At 36.7% G+C, this 18,895-nt stretch overlaps 1 long non-coding RNA gene across 5 annotated transcripts in view; it reads left to right on the plus strand.

The window, feature by feature from the left end:
- LOC140456927 (uncharacterized) overlaps window positions 1–18,046 on the plus strand; it is a 56,966-nt gene extending 38,920 nt beyond the window's left edge. For all 5 annotated transcript variants that reach the window (XR_011953212.1, XR_011953213.1, XR_011953214.1 and 2 more), the window contains 2 exons: window positions 10,460–10,529; window positions 12,733–18,046. This is a non-coding gene — a long non-coding RNA (uncharacterized lncRNA). The remainder of the gene's footprint in view (window positions 1–10,459; window positions 10,530–12,732) is intronic.
- The last annotated feature ends 849 nt before the right edge of the window (window positions 18,047–18,895 follow it).

Here is an 18,895-nt window from a genome sequence, read left to right on the forward strand (position 1 = left end):
TCTGTACCCTCTCTGGTGTGATCACATCAACCCTGGAATAAGGGGATCAGAAATGTGGGCAGTACTTTAACCGCAGTCAATTTCAGGGTTACCCTTAATTCTGTTTGCTAAAAACTGCTCGTGTCCTCCCTTTGCTTTTCTTAACTCTCTCTTTAAATCCTTCCTAGCTGATCTGTAACTCTCTATTGCTTCATCTGTACCATTTTGCCTCATCAACACATAAGCCTCTTTCTTCTTTTTAACAAGAGATACAATTTCTGTAGTAAACCATGGTTTACAAACTCTGTGCCAGTTGGGTCACCCCACAGACATTGACTTTCCAAAGAGAACAATCCAAGATTTTGTAACCTCTCCCAATCCAGGCAACATCCTGGTAAACCTGTTTCCACCTTCCCAAAAGCCTTCACCTTCTTCCTATAATGTGGTGATCAAAACGGCACACAATCCCCGAAAGGTGGCCTGATCATAGTTTTATTATCACTCCCCTGACTAAAGAAGGCAAGCCTGCCATTCACCTCCTTCACCACTTTCAGGGATCTTTCAGCTTGCAACTGAAGATCCCTCTGTATATCAGTGTTGCTCAGGACCCTTCCGTTTATTGTACAAATTCCTCTTGCTTTGTGTCTTCCAAAATGCATCACCTCACACTTGTCTGAATTAAAATATATCTGCAATTTCCCCACAAAACTTTCTGACTCATCTCTTTCTTGCTGTATCCTTTGACATCATTCTTCACGATTCACAACTTCAACAGTTTGTGCCATCTACAAACTTGCTAATTAAAACGTTTACATTTTCAAACTTTTCATTTATATATATTACAAGCAACAGATGTCCCAGCTCTGACCCTTGTGGAACAGAGGCACTGGTCACAGACCTCCAGCCAGCAACATACCCCTACACAACTGTTACTGGAAGAAATATCAAAGAGGAGCCTTGAGTTCTGTGCTGAGCACCACGACCAATGTTTATTCAGAGTTCCTTACTAATACAGGATGGGAAAGGTCCCTCTCTGGCTCCCCCAGATAAGTCCAGCATTTTGATGTGTTTACTTCATACGATCCCCCTGACCTGAACTCCAGAGTTTGGAATGTCAGCTCGGATATTTCCATGTTTCCTTTCCCAGTCTCTGATTCTCTCAGCTCATGCGGCTGCTTTGCCAGTTCTTTTACAAATGGTTTAACCCTATCCTTGTCATTGCACATCTCCAGCCCTCCCACTACCATACCCTGTGGTATCTGCATAGTCCATCCAGTCACTAATTCAAAGGGGGACTGTCCCGTCCCCTTTGCTGGGGTTGTCCTCAGTTTTATTAGGCTGCTAAATAGTACTCTAACCCATCGCTGTCCTGTCTCTGAGAGAGCCTTAGTCAGACTAGCTTTCAGTGTCTGCGTCATTCCTTCTACTGTCCCAGAGCTCTGGGGGTGGTATGGGGGATGGGATTTCTGTTCAGTACCAAACAGGGCACATAGCTAAAGAGCTATGTTCCCTGTAACATTTGTCCCTTGGTCAGAATCTGCAGGGGAATGCTTCCACCCATTGAGTAAACCTATTTACTAAAACCCAGCAGGACTTCCTTCCCTGGGATTGGGTGTGTGTGTAAAATCCATCTGTAATTGTTCCCATGGGCCCCTGGGTCCCTGCTGCTGCCTCCATTTTATTGCTTTCCCTGGCTCACACTGTGAACAGACTACACACCTTCGACAAAACCTTGCTGTATTTCTCCCTGTTCCAGGCAAGGATTGTAGTGGATCATCTGATATTGCATTTTATCCTCCCCAATATGGGCCAGCCCATGATATGTTTTTAATAATGTTTGTCTTATACAGTGTAGTGGCACTGCTGGATCATCCAGACACTGACGTGTCCTATTACTGCCCCACCCTTTTCCCATTCCTGTTTCTGCTGTTGTGGGACTGTTTCTGGGAATATCTTTAAACCTTCCTCTCTCACTTCTGTAGCTACGGCCATTGCCATCTCCTCAAATGTCTGCACTATTTCAGTCAGTATTTCACATATAAGATTATTAAAGGATTGGACACTCTGGAGGCAGGAAGCAAGTTTCTGCTGATGGGTGAGTCCTGAACCAGAGGACAAATTTTAAAAATAAGGGGTAGGCCACTTAGAACAGAGTTGTGGAGAAACTTCTTCACCCAGAGATGGTGGGTATATGGAATGCTCTGCCCCAGAAGGCTGTGGAGGCCAAGTCTCTGGGTACTTTCAAGAAAGAATTGGATAGAGTGATTAAGGATAGTGGAATCAAGGGTTATGGGGATAAGGCAGGAGCAGGATACTAATTGAGGATGATCAGCCATCATCATAATGAATGGTGGTGCTGTCTCGAAGGGCAGAAGGGCCTACTCCTGCACCTATTGTCTATTGTCTATTCACCTGCCTTATCCACAAACTTACTGCCCCATTGGTGTGGGGTTTTGACTACCTTGTGAGCTCTAATTCTCATTATTGCTGCTTCACTGGGAAAGTTAGCTGCTTCCACTAACTCTCTGACCTGTCCTTCATGCTCTACGTGCCCACAGACAGGGTGATGTACCCTCACCGAGCCCAGGCTATCACTTGGTCATGAACTATACCAAAGGCATGCTGTCTCTCTGTGTATATGCTGACTGCCTGACACCTGGCTAATGTCCGCGCTTCTGTCAGGGCTCGTGATGGTTCTGCCATTTCTGGGTAATTCTCCAAAAAAGTCCTCCAATAATTAAACAATCCTAAAGTTTGCCTTAACCCCTTCACAGTGTGCAGGTGGATAGTTTTGAAATCATGGTCTTTCGTTTCACTGGGATTGTCCCCCTCCGTTCCTGATTTGATCTTCCTGATGTGATGTCCCAGGTACATCTCTCCCTACCTTCCCACGCTCTGTGGGTTAATTTTAAGCCCGGCCTGCCTGACCTGACCCAATACTCTATGTAATATCCGGATATGTTCTTTCTCACCAACTGAGGCAATGAGGTGTTGGTAAGATTAAATCGATGCACTCCATCAGCCATATATCGGTGGGATATACTGGAATATTATGAGGTCCCTGAGGTAACTGGATCCAGGTCTACTGCTTTCCTCAGACAGTAAATACTAGCTTATTCTGACCGTTCTAGGTCCACAGTAACCCATTCACAATATCAAGGTCTGAGACTGTATCCTGTTGCAATTTTAATCCATTAAATAAAGTGGTGTGGTTCACTACTGTAGGATACTCTTTAGTGGCAGATTTACTGAGGGAGGTCTAATCAATAGTGAGGTGGGATGAGCTGTCCGGCTTCTGTGAGTTAGTCTGGGATACTGTTGGTCTGACTATTCCCTGCTTCTCTCAATCTGTTACTGTCACAATTATTGCCTTCTCAGCCCCAGCTTTAATGGGATCCAGTTTGGGTGGGGAGTGAGAGGGCCCTCGATCTTTACAGGATCTACAGATAATAACCCACATTCCTGTTTGAGTTACCCGCCCTGCTGTTTGGGTCCTAGCTATAACTCCCCAGATTCTGTGACTGTTCCAGTCTCCCTGCAAGGTAACTACTCTGGAGATGTCGCCTCTCCTTTGCTTCCTGTCCTGGGCCTGGCCAGATTGTACCCATATTAGAGTTTGTGCCTCTACATCAATAGTTGCTCTGAACTGTTCTAAAATGGCAACTTCCAGAATGGTCCCTTCCTCAGTTTCACACTCCCATATCTGAATATATTTTGCCATATCGATGATCTGCATTGGGACAGATTTATTTCATCCAGCTTCCTTGATTCCCTCTCCAACTGCTCTCATTTTAGTAATTGAGGGGTGAGGGGCAAATCCGTTTCGGTAACTGATATAGATGCTCCTTTTATTAATATTTGTTCTGCTGGTTCCCAAACACAGCGTCAATGAATATTCATGTGCCTACGTGAACACAGGCACACACACAATGTGAACATCTATCTCCCTCTCTCTGCCTACGTTCCTTGTCTATGTGCCCTTTCCTGCTTCCCTTGTAACATTGTGGGTCTGGTTACCCTCCCTGTACTGCAGTACCCTCCCTGTACTGTACTACCCTCCCTGTGTTTCTGAGTTTGTCTCAGCTCTCATGGCCCAATTCAGAATGTGATCAGAATGATCTCCCACTGGCAGTCCCACGTTTATAATTACAGTTAAATAGGGTCCCATGTCATCTGTTAAATACATCAAACCTATTTCATCATCACAGGTTGGGGTTTGGTAATCCCCCGTGGTCCTTACACACCTCAGGCTTCCTCTCTGTATGAGCCTCGATAATACCCTTGGTTCCCTGAGACACCAAGGTTATTTTAGCCCATTCAGTCTGTCCCCTCCCCAGTGTATCCCTGTAATATCTGTGAATGCCTGGAGGCAGTCATCGGCTGTGCACTGGGGGGGGGCTCAAACCCTCACCCACTCATTGCAGAGACAGGTTCTGCTGTACGGGCATCTTGGCATAAAGGATTTTGGCCTAACACCATCATCGGTGAGACTGTACCTCAACTAATTCATCCATATTGTCCCAATAAGGCCCGTTATTACCATTTCTCTATCAGGCTGGGTGTTAACACACCAACATCTGTTATTCAGCAGGTGAACGGTTCATGTTTGGTTTCTGTCAGTTCCCTTTGTTGCTCCCTACTGTCTGTCCAAGTTGACCTTTGATGCCCAGTGGTGCCACAGACACGGCCTTCTGGACCTTATAGGGCGGTGGGTCATCCCACCCATTGTCGTCCCTCTGTCCATACGTGGATGCTTTGTCATCTAACCCGTTCCAGTCAGTGTCACCATCCTCACTGCCTTCTGAGGACAGCGGGGCACTCGGTACCTCCCCCACTGTAACTACCACCTGGCCCTTTGGCTTTAAGGCCTCACGTCAGAGAGCCACCACCTTCACTTGTTCCTGTTTCCCATAATAATTCAACACATCCTGTCATTCCTGGAATAACACAGAGCAAAATGTGAATTTGGTTTTACTTGAAATATTAATAATTTGACATTCACTTTACATATCTTTAAAGGTGAAAATTCTACTCTGATTATTTAAGTGAATTTAACATGATCATACAGTGAAAATAACCCTCATAATCAACGATAATGAATGAACTGAATAATATGTGATTATTTGTACAAGTTCTTGCATTGAAAATTCAATTTTATTTAATGTTTGTCACCCATTACACCATGGGCATTGTTATTAGGGAATAAAGTAATGGAAGGATATCAGAGAAAATAAATAGACTTGAATTTTAGCTTCACTGGAATAATGAACCAAAACAATATTTGGAAATATGGGTAAACTACATAACAAAGTTTCCAGTGTCATTATTGACGTGAAAACTATTTTAGTTTGCTAGTTGTTTTGCACTAAGAATAATTGGAACTGAATTGTGATTATGAATTGACCATTTAAAATATATTTTAAAGAGAATAGTCATATATATTTTTTGGAGGAAATTAGGAAAGTAAATAAATATGTATACATTGGTATTAATAGTTTTAAAATGTTTAGAAGTTGACTGGGATTATTTGATTGAGAGAGGCTGCATGATTATTAAGACTAATTCACCTTTTTCATTGCATTGTTGGTTTCACTAGAATCTGTTGTGGTCTAAGCTCTTGTTGTGTGCAATGGACTGTCACTCATAGCTTAATTAACCTGCGAGTCCCTGATCAGGTTTCCTTTGTCTGTAAGACAGTCTGTAAGTTTGGGGCACACCTGCTTTTCTGAGGGGAAACAGAGATTCTTTTCAAAGGAAATAAGTGGCAGTTCTCACTGAGAATGTTTTCTACCACACACCATAAACAGGGAAGGGTTTTTCTGAAGAATTTCATTGTCTATCTATAAACTGATGGTACCTGTGTTTGTCAGTTTGTGGAGGATTCAGCACATTTGTTCTGAGCTGTTTTTATACAAGCAGTTGGCTCATTCTGTCTTTGCCAAAAATGTTGTTTACTTTCCCCTTTTACTGTGATTCTGCAGGTTAGAATATTCTGAGAGTCAATAATGTCCAATAACTGAACATTGAATGATTTTGACTCTAACAGAGCAGTGGCCTTGTTTTCAGCTCATTATTCACTTTCCATTTCCTGGTTGTGTTGAATGTTACAGAAACAGGCTCTGAGCAATGTTTCCATTCACTTGTGTTGGAGTCACTGACAGCCACGTGGTCAGTCAGTTTCAGGCTGATGGATCAGTTTCTCTGTCCTATTAGATGGTGGTCACTTGCTCAGTTTCCGATGGCTCACCTGAGCGTCAGTCCATCAGCTGCTGAAACCCTGCATCCAGCATTTGTTCCCTCTCACAGTGACTACTCCAATACAGTCCCAGCTTGTCTCCCACATTCACCTCCATATACTCAGGATCACCTCAGATTCTACTGTCTGTGTTCTTGCAGCAAGTTGTGTAAGACACCGACTTCAGTTTTAACCTGATCTATATTATGTTCAGAAAGATCATTTCAAAATGTGGTTCACTGCTTCTTCAGGACCTTCCTGAAGAAGGGCTTATGCCCGAAACGTCGATTCACCTGGTCCTTTGATACTGCCTGACCTGTGCTTTTCCAGCAACACATTTTCAGTTGTAATTGTAGTAACCAGTTAATTACAAGTTACTGACAAAATATTTTAAGAGAAGCTGCTATTGGTGGTGGAAATGCTGCTGGTTGGTATAAAAGAGGGCTGGGGTGAATACTGTACTCGGTTTTGATGAGAATGTTGAGCAATGTAAGATTCTTTTATCTTTGTTAATAAGAAGAGGCAGAGATTGTCGCTAGGACATCCACAAACATCTACCCTCACCACCACTGATGTTCAGTAGCAGCAGTGCCAATCAAGCGGGCTGCTTTATTCCGATGGTATCAAGTTTCTTGAGTGTTGTTAGGGCTGCACTCATCCAGGCAAGTGGGAGTATTCCATCACACTCCTGACTTGTGCCTAGTAGCGTTTGGACAGGATTTCAGGAGCCAGGAGTTGAATTACTCTTGTAGCCACTGTGTTTATGTGGTGAGACCAATTCCGTTCCTGATCAATGATTATTCACAGGATAATGTTGATAGTGGGTGTTCAGTCATGGTAACACCATCGAATGTCAAGGGATGGTGGTTAGGTTATGTCTTATATGTGATAGCCTGCATTTGTGTGGCATGTATGTTACTTGCCTCCTGTAAGCCCAAGCCTGGATATTGTCCAGATCTTGTTGTACTTGGACTTGGACTGCTTCAGTACCTGAGAAGTAAATTATTTATTAACACTAAATAGTCACGAGATTATGCAAATTCCTTTTTCTATCAAATGTCACGGACTGTATCTTATGGTCACTCTCCTATTCACTTTCATTATCTTTTTATTTTCTTCTTAATTCAGACACAAATGTTTGAACATCGATCAGTATAAAATTACATAAATTAAAATCACATAGCATGTTTCGACAAGTAAACTAATTGAATGAAATACATTACTTCTGTATTGTCTGCATTTTGACAAAAAATAATTCTCTTCAATAACTATTGAATGGCTCATTTATTGTCCTCAATCCATCAATCTAAGTATTATATTTCAGTCTTCAGTTTACCGATCTTAATGTACGTCTAATCAACATCAGAGCAAAGTGATTTTAAAATATTGAGTCAATTTATTTGTTCAGAATACAACATTTATTAGGAATTCACTATCCTTATAATAATTGCAGAATAATTTGTTTGTCTTTCTAATGTGTTTCGTCAGATCCATATATTATTTTAATCCATATTTTAATTTAATCCATTGAAACAATGCGATTGTTTTCAGGTTAACTATCCCACAATGGAACCAATCATTTTGCATGCAAAACGCTTTGTAAACTGACTTGCTGTTTTGAATAATCACAGTAATCTCAGCCTTATGAATTCAGAAAACTGGAACGACTTTTCACTGCAATAATTCCTGTTCATGTCTGCACATTGCACAGTCATGTAGCAAAATTAAATTTCTCCTTCTTACAAGTGTACTGATAGATTTTCGAAAATCTAAGTGTTGCTCTATCTAATTATTGTTCAGTTCAGTAGGGGGTATAAATGTGTAATAATGGCTCAGTACATGAAGTAATGTGAAGATATTGCAATGTACAAACTCACAATGATTGTGAATATCAATTTTTATTTTAACCATGGAAACACAGTTGAATTGATTAAATTATATTTCACTTCAATGCTCACATTCATTGTATTTCTAATCACAATAAGAGCAAACTATTTCATGTGACAAAATTATTTAAAATTCATCTCACTTTTTTATGGATACAAAATAGAATTAACACCCGTTTGTTCTTTCCTTTCCCAATCACAGTGAAGTTTGAATTGTAGAATGCTAGACTGATACAGCACGGAAACAGGCCATTCAGCCTAACTTGGCATTCCGGCCAAGTTTCCTAAACTAAACTAGTCCCATTTCCCTGTGTTTCTCCCATACCCCTTTGGACGTTTTCTATCCAATAAACTGTCCAAAAGTCTTTTAGATGTTGTAATTGTACCAGCCACTGCCCTTCCTCTCACAGCTCATCCCAATATGTGAAAAACAGTGTGGAAAAGTTGCCCCTCAGACCCCTTTTAAATCTTTCCTCCTCACCTTAAAAATTATTTACACCGTAGAATCTTTAAGACTGCAAAGTTATTAAAAGTTGAGAGGTATTTAGAAGCAGCATAATACTTTATTCATACTTTATCGGTGTTCAAACATTTGTGTCTGAATTAAGAAGAAAATAAAAAGATAATGAAAGTGAATATGAGAGTGACCACAAGATACAGTCCATGACATTTGATAGAAAAAGGAATTTGCATAATCTCGTGACTATTTAGTGTTAATAAATAATTTACTTCTCAGGTACTAAAGCAGTCCAAGCCCAATTCATACTTTAATCAGTGATGTGAAGCAAATAAATTCAAGATGTTGTGATCATTATAATGAACAACAGTTACAAGTTGAGACAATGTTGGTTGAAAAGCAATTCAGTCGACACTTAGATATTTTCTAATCAACTCTGAGGTGTTTTGACACATCTCTGTTGAAGGTGGGAATTGAACCCATGGCTCCTGGTCTACTAGTACACACATTACCATAATATTCCCATGCAGGAAGGGCAGGACTATAATCACATACTTACTGTGTTTATTCACAGGGAAAACTGCTCAGATATTTATTGTTATAATTGGACTAGGATTGTATTAGACAGTTCCATTGTGTAATGGATAAAAAGAATTAGTAATTTCTAATAATGATGGAACGAAGCAACAATGGTCTTAAATAAACATAAATCTCATGATAATCAAGTAAGTCAATTTGTTTGAAGCAGTTATTCATGTGCATAAGTTAAAATTAACCTGCTTTTTAATGCACATGAATTGGAAATAAAGCATTAGTCATTCAATGTGACTACTCAGCGATGGACAACTTCCCTCATTTTCAAAAAAATGTGATTTCTAAGAATTCAAGATTTATTGTAAAAGCATAGAACAAACATTTGTTAATTCTGGTTTATTTACACAAGGAACACGTGTAATTTAAATAATGCTTAACATGAAAAGTACTTAGCTCTTATTGTAATAATCAGAACTGTAACAATGTTAGAATTGAGGTGAAATACAATAAATACAAGATTGTAAACAAAACTGTGGATGCTGGAAATCACAAACAATCTCAGTAATTGCTGGAAAATAACTCAGCAGGTCTGGCAGCATCTGTGGAGAGAGTTGGGCCCAGTGACCTTTCTTCAGACTGCACTTTTTCTTACAACCAATTCAATCCAGCTAAGATTCCACACTTAAAATTATTTTTGCTAAGATTAAGAGATTGTAGAGTGCAATATTGTTTGTATCAGTTGATGTACTGAGACATAGTTCCACATATACAACTGGAGATATTGGATTTCAACAATGATTACCGGTTAGATTTTGGTAATAATTAGTTTTAAAATGGCTGATAACAAATTTAAGAATGATGAGAAAACCCCTATTGCAATGTAATTGTGCAATATGTTGGAAAAAAATTAAATATTTATGTGAAAAATAGTTAGCAATTTCTTAATTGATAAGACTGATTAATGATCCTTCCATTAATACGAGAATTCAAATAAAAGAGAATGAGTGAGTTAAAATGAGTGTTGGGTGAGAGAACTTTGGTTGATTGCAGGTGTGTTGACCTGAAAAGAATGTCAATATTTCATTATGATACTGGCCTTAATAAATAATGGATTGAACGAAAATGTAAATCTCATGATGGTGTGATAATTGAAATGACAATTAAATAATATTTAATGTGAGAATGCAACACTTAAGATGATACAATATTTTCAAAGCAGTTTGTACTGGATAATGAATTAAAATATTGGGTTAATTTTTTAAAAAATCTCACTTTAGAAGATTATTCATCAGAATTATTCTGTCATTGAAAAAACCTCATTTCTTCAAGAATTCTGCATTTACCTCATTTTCTGTCTTTTATCCACAGGGATCTGTACTGGAACCCTTCTGTTTGCGATGCAATTATATAGAAGTGACATGGATTAAAATCTAATTGGGTGAGTTAATAAGTTTGCAGATGATATAACGTTCAGTGCAGTTGGGGACAGTGTAGAGTGTTGTCAAATAATGCAGCAGGAAAAAGAGAAATTGCAGATATGGGCAGAGTAATTAAAGGTGAAGTTTAATCCATACAAGTGTGAGGTGTTTCACTTTGGAAGCTCAAATGTTAAAAAAAAGTAGATAGTTAATGGCAGGACCCTAACAGCTTTATTATTCAAAGGGATCTTGACGTTCAAGACCATGGCTCCCTGAAAGTGACCATGCAAGTAATTAGGTGGTTAGGAAGGCAAATAGCATGCTTGCCTTTATTGGTCAGGGAACTGGTTACAAGAGTCAGGAAGTCATGTTGTAACATTTTAACACTTTGGTTAAGGCATACTTAAAGTATTGTATTCACTTTTGTTCGCCATGTTCCAGGAAGGGTATGGATGCTTTGGAGAGGGTACAGAGGGCATTTACCAGGATGCTGCCTGGATTTGGAGAGGCGAGAAAAATTCAGATTGCTTTTTTGTGAAGTGGCGGAGACTGGGGGAAGACTTGATGGAAGTCTGTACAATCATTAGATACGTAGATAGGGTTGACGGTCAGAAAGTTTTTCCCAGAGTTGAAGCGTCAAAAACTACGTGACATGTGTTTAAGGTTAGGAGGGAAAGTTCAAGGGGCATGTAAGGGGCAATTTGTTTTGTACACAGGGAGTGATTGCTGTCTGGAATGGACTTCCAGGGTTGGTGGTGGAAGCAGATACATTAAGGCTCTTTAATGTTCATTTCGATAATTTGGAAGGATATGAACCAAGGGTAGGCAGAAGGGATGAGTTTCTTTTGCATTATGTTCAGCACAACATTATGGGCCAAATGGCCCATTCCTGTGCTGTACAGATCTTTGAGAGAAAGCTAATGTCTATCTCATATGACATTTAATCTAATCAATATTTAGCCACTGGTGTCAGAAATAGGAAGGAAATAAGTAGATAACGAACTTGACTATAATCTAAAAATATAGTCAATTAAATTTACAGAGGTAATTTTTTTATATTTGTTCTGAATTATCAGATTAGCAACTTTGATGGAGATGTGTTTAAATTGTTTGCAGTTATTGATGTTCTGACCCAAAATTACCCTTGTTAAACTGAAGATTGGACCAGAAACCTGTTAGAAAACTTGAAAATATTCAGAAAGGTGCGATGCACATCATAATTTCTTACTGCCTATACTACAATAACAAAATCTTTCAGGTCTACACCAAAAAGCATTGATTTGCAGCCAATGCTCATTATAAATATCTGAATGCTACTCGTTTCAACAATCAAAGTAATCTCAGCCTCATTTATAAAGAGATATCTTAGACATTTCACTAATAATTACTGTTTATGTTGACACATTGCTCGTTCAAACATTAATGAGATTTCTCATTAATATTCAGTTCAATGATAGCATATTAATAATTTAGTTATTAATATCTAATAATTGATCAATCCAGTAAGGGATATAACAGTGGAATTATGGCTCAGTACATTAACTGATGGAAAGATATTGTTGTGTTCACTCTCCCAATTATTGTGAATATCGATGTGTATTTTGATTTGATTTGATTTTTCTTCAACATGAAGTTTTATTGTATTTCTGATCACAGTAATAGTTAAATTTTTTAAAGCTAAAAAAATTCAAATTTGTGACTTTTTTGTCAACAAGAAAAAAGAATTTACATGCGTATGTTCTTTTCTTTATCAGAGTAAATTTTGAATTGTTGGAAGTTATACATATGTGTAAGGAAGGGGAGCTGCCTGCAGCTGAATAGTCACATTGAATGATTTTTTATTGCGATTACATCCTGCTGCTAATCATTCTAGTTATCTTTTCATTTCAGGAAAAACTGCTTTAAACATATTCCACAGTTGTATTTTGCATGAATTTACAATAAGCGCATGGTATGTGTATTTATCTTTCTTTCATTTCCATGATTTTAATTTTTAAGTAAGAGCATATGTGCTTAGTACCATATCACAGCAAACCCGTTTGGAAATATTGAATCACTTAATGTGTCAGTGTTCTAAAATAGATTACCAATTCATTGTTAGTCCAACAATCACACAGTAATTTAATTTAGGTTTTGTAACAAATATCGTGAGATTCACATTTCAATTTAAATCATTATTTCATAGTGCTAATTTTACTAAGAAAAAATTATCTTTTATTCCAGGTCAACACAACCACAAACCAAGCAATGATCCCTCATCCAACACTGACAGGAAATATCTGATATCTTCTCATTTGAATGTTCACAGAAATCATTGGATTCATATTCAGCCTTACAAATGAAGATACATCTGATTGTTTTCGACTCCAATTCTACATGTTGCGGATTGTAATATGACATTTCTAATCATTTTAAGTTTACAGTGACTAGTTTTAACACTAATTGTTACTTATATCTAATATGTAATCATTGATCAAATCAGTATAGTCGGCTTTAAGTGTGGAATTAAGTCTCAGTGACGTAAGCATATTGCATGGTACAGTTTCCTAATGGTAGCGAATGTTGATTTTTATTTTAATGCTGAAATCCTTATTGATTTGCTGCTGTAGGGAAGCCCTGAGCAGCCTGCCTTGGAATTAAAACACAAAATGGTGGAGGGGAGATAAATAAGACCAACAGTGTGTTTCAGTCTTAAGTTAAAAAAAGAACATTTTGTACAATCCTACTCCAAGTCCATAAGCATGCAATTCCAGACAGTCATACACCAGATAGTGATAAGAGAATGCAGGCACACAGAAAAATGACCAACCCTGACTTTCATTAATGAAAGAATAATTGTCCCAGTGAATGAATAAACACCAACTGCAGGATAGAGCCCAGCTAACTTCCACAGCGGCTGTCAGGGAAACCGGCAGGGTTTGATTGTCAGAAATAGTTACTATTTTAAAATTGCTCAGAACATTTAAAACTTTTCTAATTACATATTCTTGAGAATTGTAAATAAGGCATAGTGAGAGGCCCAAAGGACTGCAGAAATTAATTTTGTAATGTGAGGAAATAAAATGCACAGAGATCCCAAGGCCTGGAGATTATAGCACCTGTAAAACACCATGAACCAATAGGAAATTCGGGCTATCCATATTGATGTTCATCCAAGATTAGGTGTTCTACAGGATTGGGTGTCTGTATCATGATGGAACGACTGTAACCACATTGCATGTGGACATTGTAATACAGAAGGTGTGTAAAAATACTGCTTTTTACTGTACACATTAGTGTGTCATGGACCTCCCTTCCTAGATTGGCCTCGGGGGGATGATCCCTGCATTAACTGATTGCAGCATGAGTAAACATCTTCCACTTGCCTGAGTTCGGCCTATCTCCTCAGTCTTCATTCCCTGTCAGGGGAAATCACTCCTACAGCTATGGTGACATTTAAATTCAATACAAACACTTATTATCTGTGAAATTATTCCTTGCAGAGCGATATCATTTTCATGTTAATTTTTTAAATTTTTGTTTTCAAGAAAACAATGGAGGAACATCCATTTGTTATTTAGTTCAACTTATACTAAATTTTAAATTATTGACAGGACTACACATGGGGGTGGCGGGGGGAAGAACGATTCTTCAGCTCAAATGTCACATTAAGTGACAATTTCCATTTTTCAAATCATGTGACCTCCAAAATGATATTTATTTTAATTTCATTTTGAGGTAGTTTTATTTTCTTCCAACATTAGTTGTCAATGAACAATAATCACACAATTATTAGTTTTTTTTGCTACAAAATGACTCCCTGTACCAAATGTCATTGACTCTATGTTTAGTGCATAATAATACCCACTTTCCCATCCTCATTATTTTCTTCCTAGTTCTGACATTTATCTAAACATTTATCATGATAAAAGTTACATTAATAAAATAGACATGAACCAACCAAAAAAAAGTTGAACGATGTTCAATTGTTGCTGAGATTTTTTAATTATTAAAGCCACGTTTTATATTTTAATTTTCAGTTTATTTATCTTAATGAATAGACAATCGACATCAGAGCAAAGTGCATTCAAAATATTAAGTCAATTTATCTATCAGGATTTTAGAAACAATTATCAATTACAATAATTACGCAATACTTTAACTTAGGCTTTATAACAAGTACAATGTGCTTTTAATACCTTCCATATTTCTTAGTGTGAGTGCTACAACATTAAAACTTGTTTGATAAGGCCAATACGCCCACAAAAGACCAATAATTACCATTGCAACATCATTTGTAAGTATCTGACTTTTGCTCATTTGAAAGATCACAGTCTTCTCAGCCATTGAAATTCAGAGAACACCAGTTAATTTACACTGCAATATTTCTCTTCATTTCTGAACATTACTCAGTGGAATAGTAAGAGGAGATACCTCATTATTCTTAAATTCATTAATAAAATATTTCAAATCGATTTGTTGCCAAAACCTAATAATTGTTCAATTCGGTAAGGGGTGTACATGTGGAACTATGTTTTCATATAATAACTAATGCAAGGACATTGCAATGCACAATCACTCAATCATTCTAAATATTGCTTTTCATTTTAAACTTGGAAACACTTTTGAATTGATTTGATTAGAAATCACTTCAATGTTAACATTTATTGTGTTTTTAATCACAATAACAATTGAATATTTTTCACGTGCAAAATCATTGAAATCCCCATGAATTTTTTGAAGCACACAAAAAAGGGTTGGCATCTCTCTTCTTTCATTAAACAACCACAGGAAATGGTGACTTAGAAATCGTGTATTTTAGAAAGAATGAAAGTTGTCTTCAGCTGAATAGGCACATTGATTGACCAATTCATCATTTTGTTCCAATTTACGTGTAGATCAAAAGCATTGTAATTTGCATTTCTGAAAATGTGGAACTTATGAACATATAGAATAATTATATTCATTTTTATTTATAATGCACAGTAATCACACAATTCTGTCAAGTTGTCGTTCCACAAGTGATCATAAAAATCATGTTAAATTAAGACATTTGTTAACTCCCATCATTATTGTAAATTACTACTGAATTTTCAGAAGATTGTACACAGTATCCAACCATTTAATTCCAATCCAATTATCGCAATAAACATCTGATTAGTTTTCAGCCCTGCCCAGCCTGGTTGGGAATGTTATGAAGGAATCTAGTGCAACTCTGGTCGTGTATCTGTTACCAGACCAGAGTTGTCTGGTCGTGTCTCTGTTACCAGACCAATTTCAATTCCCACCTTGCACAGAGCTGTGCCAGAGCAGCTCTGAATGTTGAGAAGAAAATATCTAAGAATCGAATGAATTGCCTTTCAATTCAACATGAGATATGTTTTCATTTGTTGTTCATTCCAATAATCACAGTATCTGCTATATATATTCTTCAGTCCGCTAATAACAGAATGTATCTAATTACACTCAATCAATATTCTTTGCAAAATATTTGATAATGTTGCATTCACAAAGATGAAATATGCAAAGTAAAGATAGAACTTGATGCTTCAAAGGTATAAATATTAGAAAAAAATTAAGTTATTCTTCAGTTAAATAAACAAATGCCACTTCCTACTATATATCAATTTTTAGTTATTGATCTGTTTGAGTTGTCTGAAATTTGTTTTTAGTTTTCCATTCATCTATTTATATTGAATGTACGATTGAAATGTTCTGAAAATATCCGAGTGCATTCATTTGAAAATTGAATTTGCATATTTCTCTCTAATCCAGTTTATTGCATGATGACTTAACAGTGTTTTGTTCAGCAAACCTCCTGAATTCGGAAAAATTGTCTAATCTTAAATAAGATCTTTCACACCCAGTTATCAGTCTGTTCCTAATTCATGTAAATATCTAAATTTATTGAAATCAATGTTCACACAAAACAGTGCACATAAAGCGACACAAAGATATTCATCATCAGCTGATTACTATTCAGTGGAATAACCTGAGTAAGTATCTTATTGTTCCTAGGACAAATGACAACAATAAACATTTATTTACTATTCTATGCAGTTAATGCAATTGAGGTGCTATATTTCAGCTCAGTCTTTAATGTTGATTTATATTGTTTAAACCAATAATTCTACTTTATCACAGATATTGACTATACTACAATAATGTTGTAAAGCAAATCTTTGTCAATCTAACAATCTTTAAGCTCCTTTTTTGTTGTGTGTGTACAAGAGACAATTCAAATTATAACCATTTTTATTACAAATTGAACAAATACTGCATTTTAAATTTGTGAACTTCCCACATTTTTGCAAAAGGGTTAGCCTTCACTGTATATGTCACATTTAAAAACCTGCTATTTCAAATAATGAGTGCTACAAAATGATTATTGTTTTCATTTCATTGTGAGAAAAGAACTGCTTTGACCATGTTGATTTTTTTGGCATTTCTATTCCAACATTATTCATCATTGTACAAAAATGATAATATTATTAAAATCACATATACGCTACATGTCATTGACTACATTGTTCAGTTTCAAGCTCACTTTCATGACTTACGAATTCTCTTCCTAATTCTGACACAAATCTTTCAACATTGATCATAATATTGATCATTTAATTGATGTAACATATCTCTACAAGGAATCCGTCTAATGGAAATTCACAATTCTTGTATTACGTACATTTTTTACTTAAAAAAAGAATTTTGCTCAATAATCACTGAATGGCTCATTTTTCTTCAATCCATAAAGCTAGGTACAATGTTTTATGCCTCAATTTACTGATCTTAATAAATATCCAATCAACATCACAGCAAAATGCTTTTGAAATATTGATTCATTTTAATTCTTCAAAATACAGCATTCATTATCAAGTCATTGCCATTACAATAATGGCACAATTATTTTTAAATAAGTCTTTTGAACACATACAATGAGATTCACATTTAGATTTAATCTATTATTTCTGAGTACTAATAGTACAGTATGAAAATGCCTTTATTTTTCAGGTCACCTACCCCACAAAGGAACCAATGACTTCCCATCCAACGTCATTGCAAGTATCTGATGTTAGCTCATTTGAATGATCACGGTCATCTCAGTCTTAAAATTCAGGAAAATGTAATTACTTTTAACTGAATTAATTCCAGTTCATTTCCAGACATTGCTCAATCACTTGCAAAAAGAGATTATTCATTATTCTTTAATGCATTGACAGACTTTGATAATTCAATTGTTGCTGATTTAGAATAAAAATAATAATTATTCAATCTAGTAGGTCGCGCAAATGTGGATTTACGGCACAGTATATGAACCACTGCAAATGTATTGCAGTGCACAATCTCTCAATCATTGTAAATATCAATTTTTATTTTATCTGTTGAAACATAGTTGAATTCAATTGATTATATTTGACTTCAATGCTCACATTTATTGTGTTTGTAATCATAATACAGCTTACGGATGTTTCATGCAACAAAATCAAATGAAAAAGAATTAACATCTCTATTCTTTCATTCAACAATGGCAATAAATTTTCATTTTTTAAATTTTGAACATTTTGGAAAGAAGGGATGTTGTCTTCAGTTGAATTCTTGCAATGACTCAACTAATTCACAGTGTCCGCTACTTATTCTCTTTGGGTTCCTATGAAAAGAAGTTAACTAGTTATTCTGGTTGTAATTTCCTGGAAAATATTTGACAAATGTTGTGGTTTTAAAGCTGACAAGACTAAGTGCTCGTAAGTCATCAGTTATTTTGTTAGAAACAGCTTGATTCAAACATTTCGAACACAGACACACACATACACACACACACACACGCACACACACATTGTTATTCTGCTGTGTAACAAGAGGGAAAACAAGTCGCTTTCTTCGGCATTAAGTAAATATATGCCACTTCCAATTATTCATTAGTCAGCTAATTACCGACATTTGTCATTAAAAATTGCAATTCGTCGAAACATTGTTATGAACTTTGATCAAATTAAACTTTTAATTATTGTTTATTCATGAATTGGCGGGATTTTGTATTTTTTATTTTCATTACACCTATTCGTATTGAATGCAAGATTGACATTCTTTGACAATGCCGGAGAGTGTTCATTTGAAACTTGTTTTTGACGTATCTTTCACTGATTTTACTTATTGCAAAAGATTACATGGTACCTCAGTGGTTAGCAATACTGGCTCACAGCGCCAGGGACATTGGTTTGATTCTCTCCTCGGGGGACTGTGGGGACTTTGCACGGTCTCCCCAAGTCTATGTGACTTTGCTGTGGTGTCCTCCCACAATCCAAACATGTGCAGGTTAGGTGAGCTGGCCATGCTAAAATGCACATTGTGTTCAGGGATATGTGTATTAGTCAGCAGTAAATATGAAGAAATATGATTGGAAAAAGTG

Source organism: Chiloscyllium punctatum, chromosome 31 (assembly GCF_047496795.1).
Source record: "Chiloscyllium punctatum isolate Juve2018m chromosome 31, sChiPun1.3, whole genome shotgun sequence".
NCBI lineage: Eukaryota > Metazoa > Chordata > Chondrichthyes > Orectolobiformes > Hemiscylliidae > Chiloscyllium > Chiloscyllium punctatum.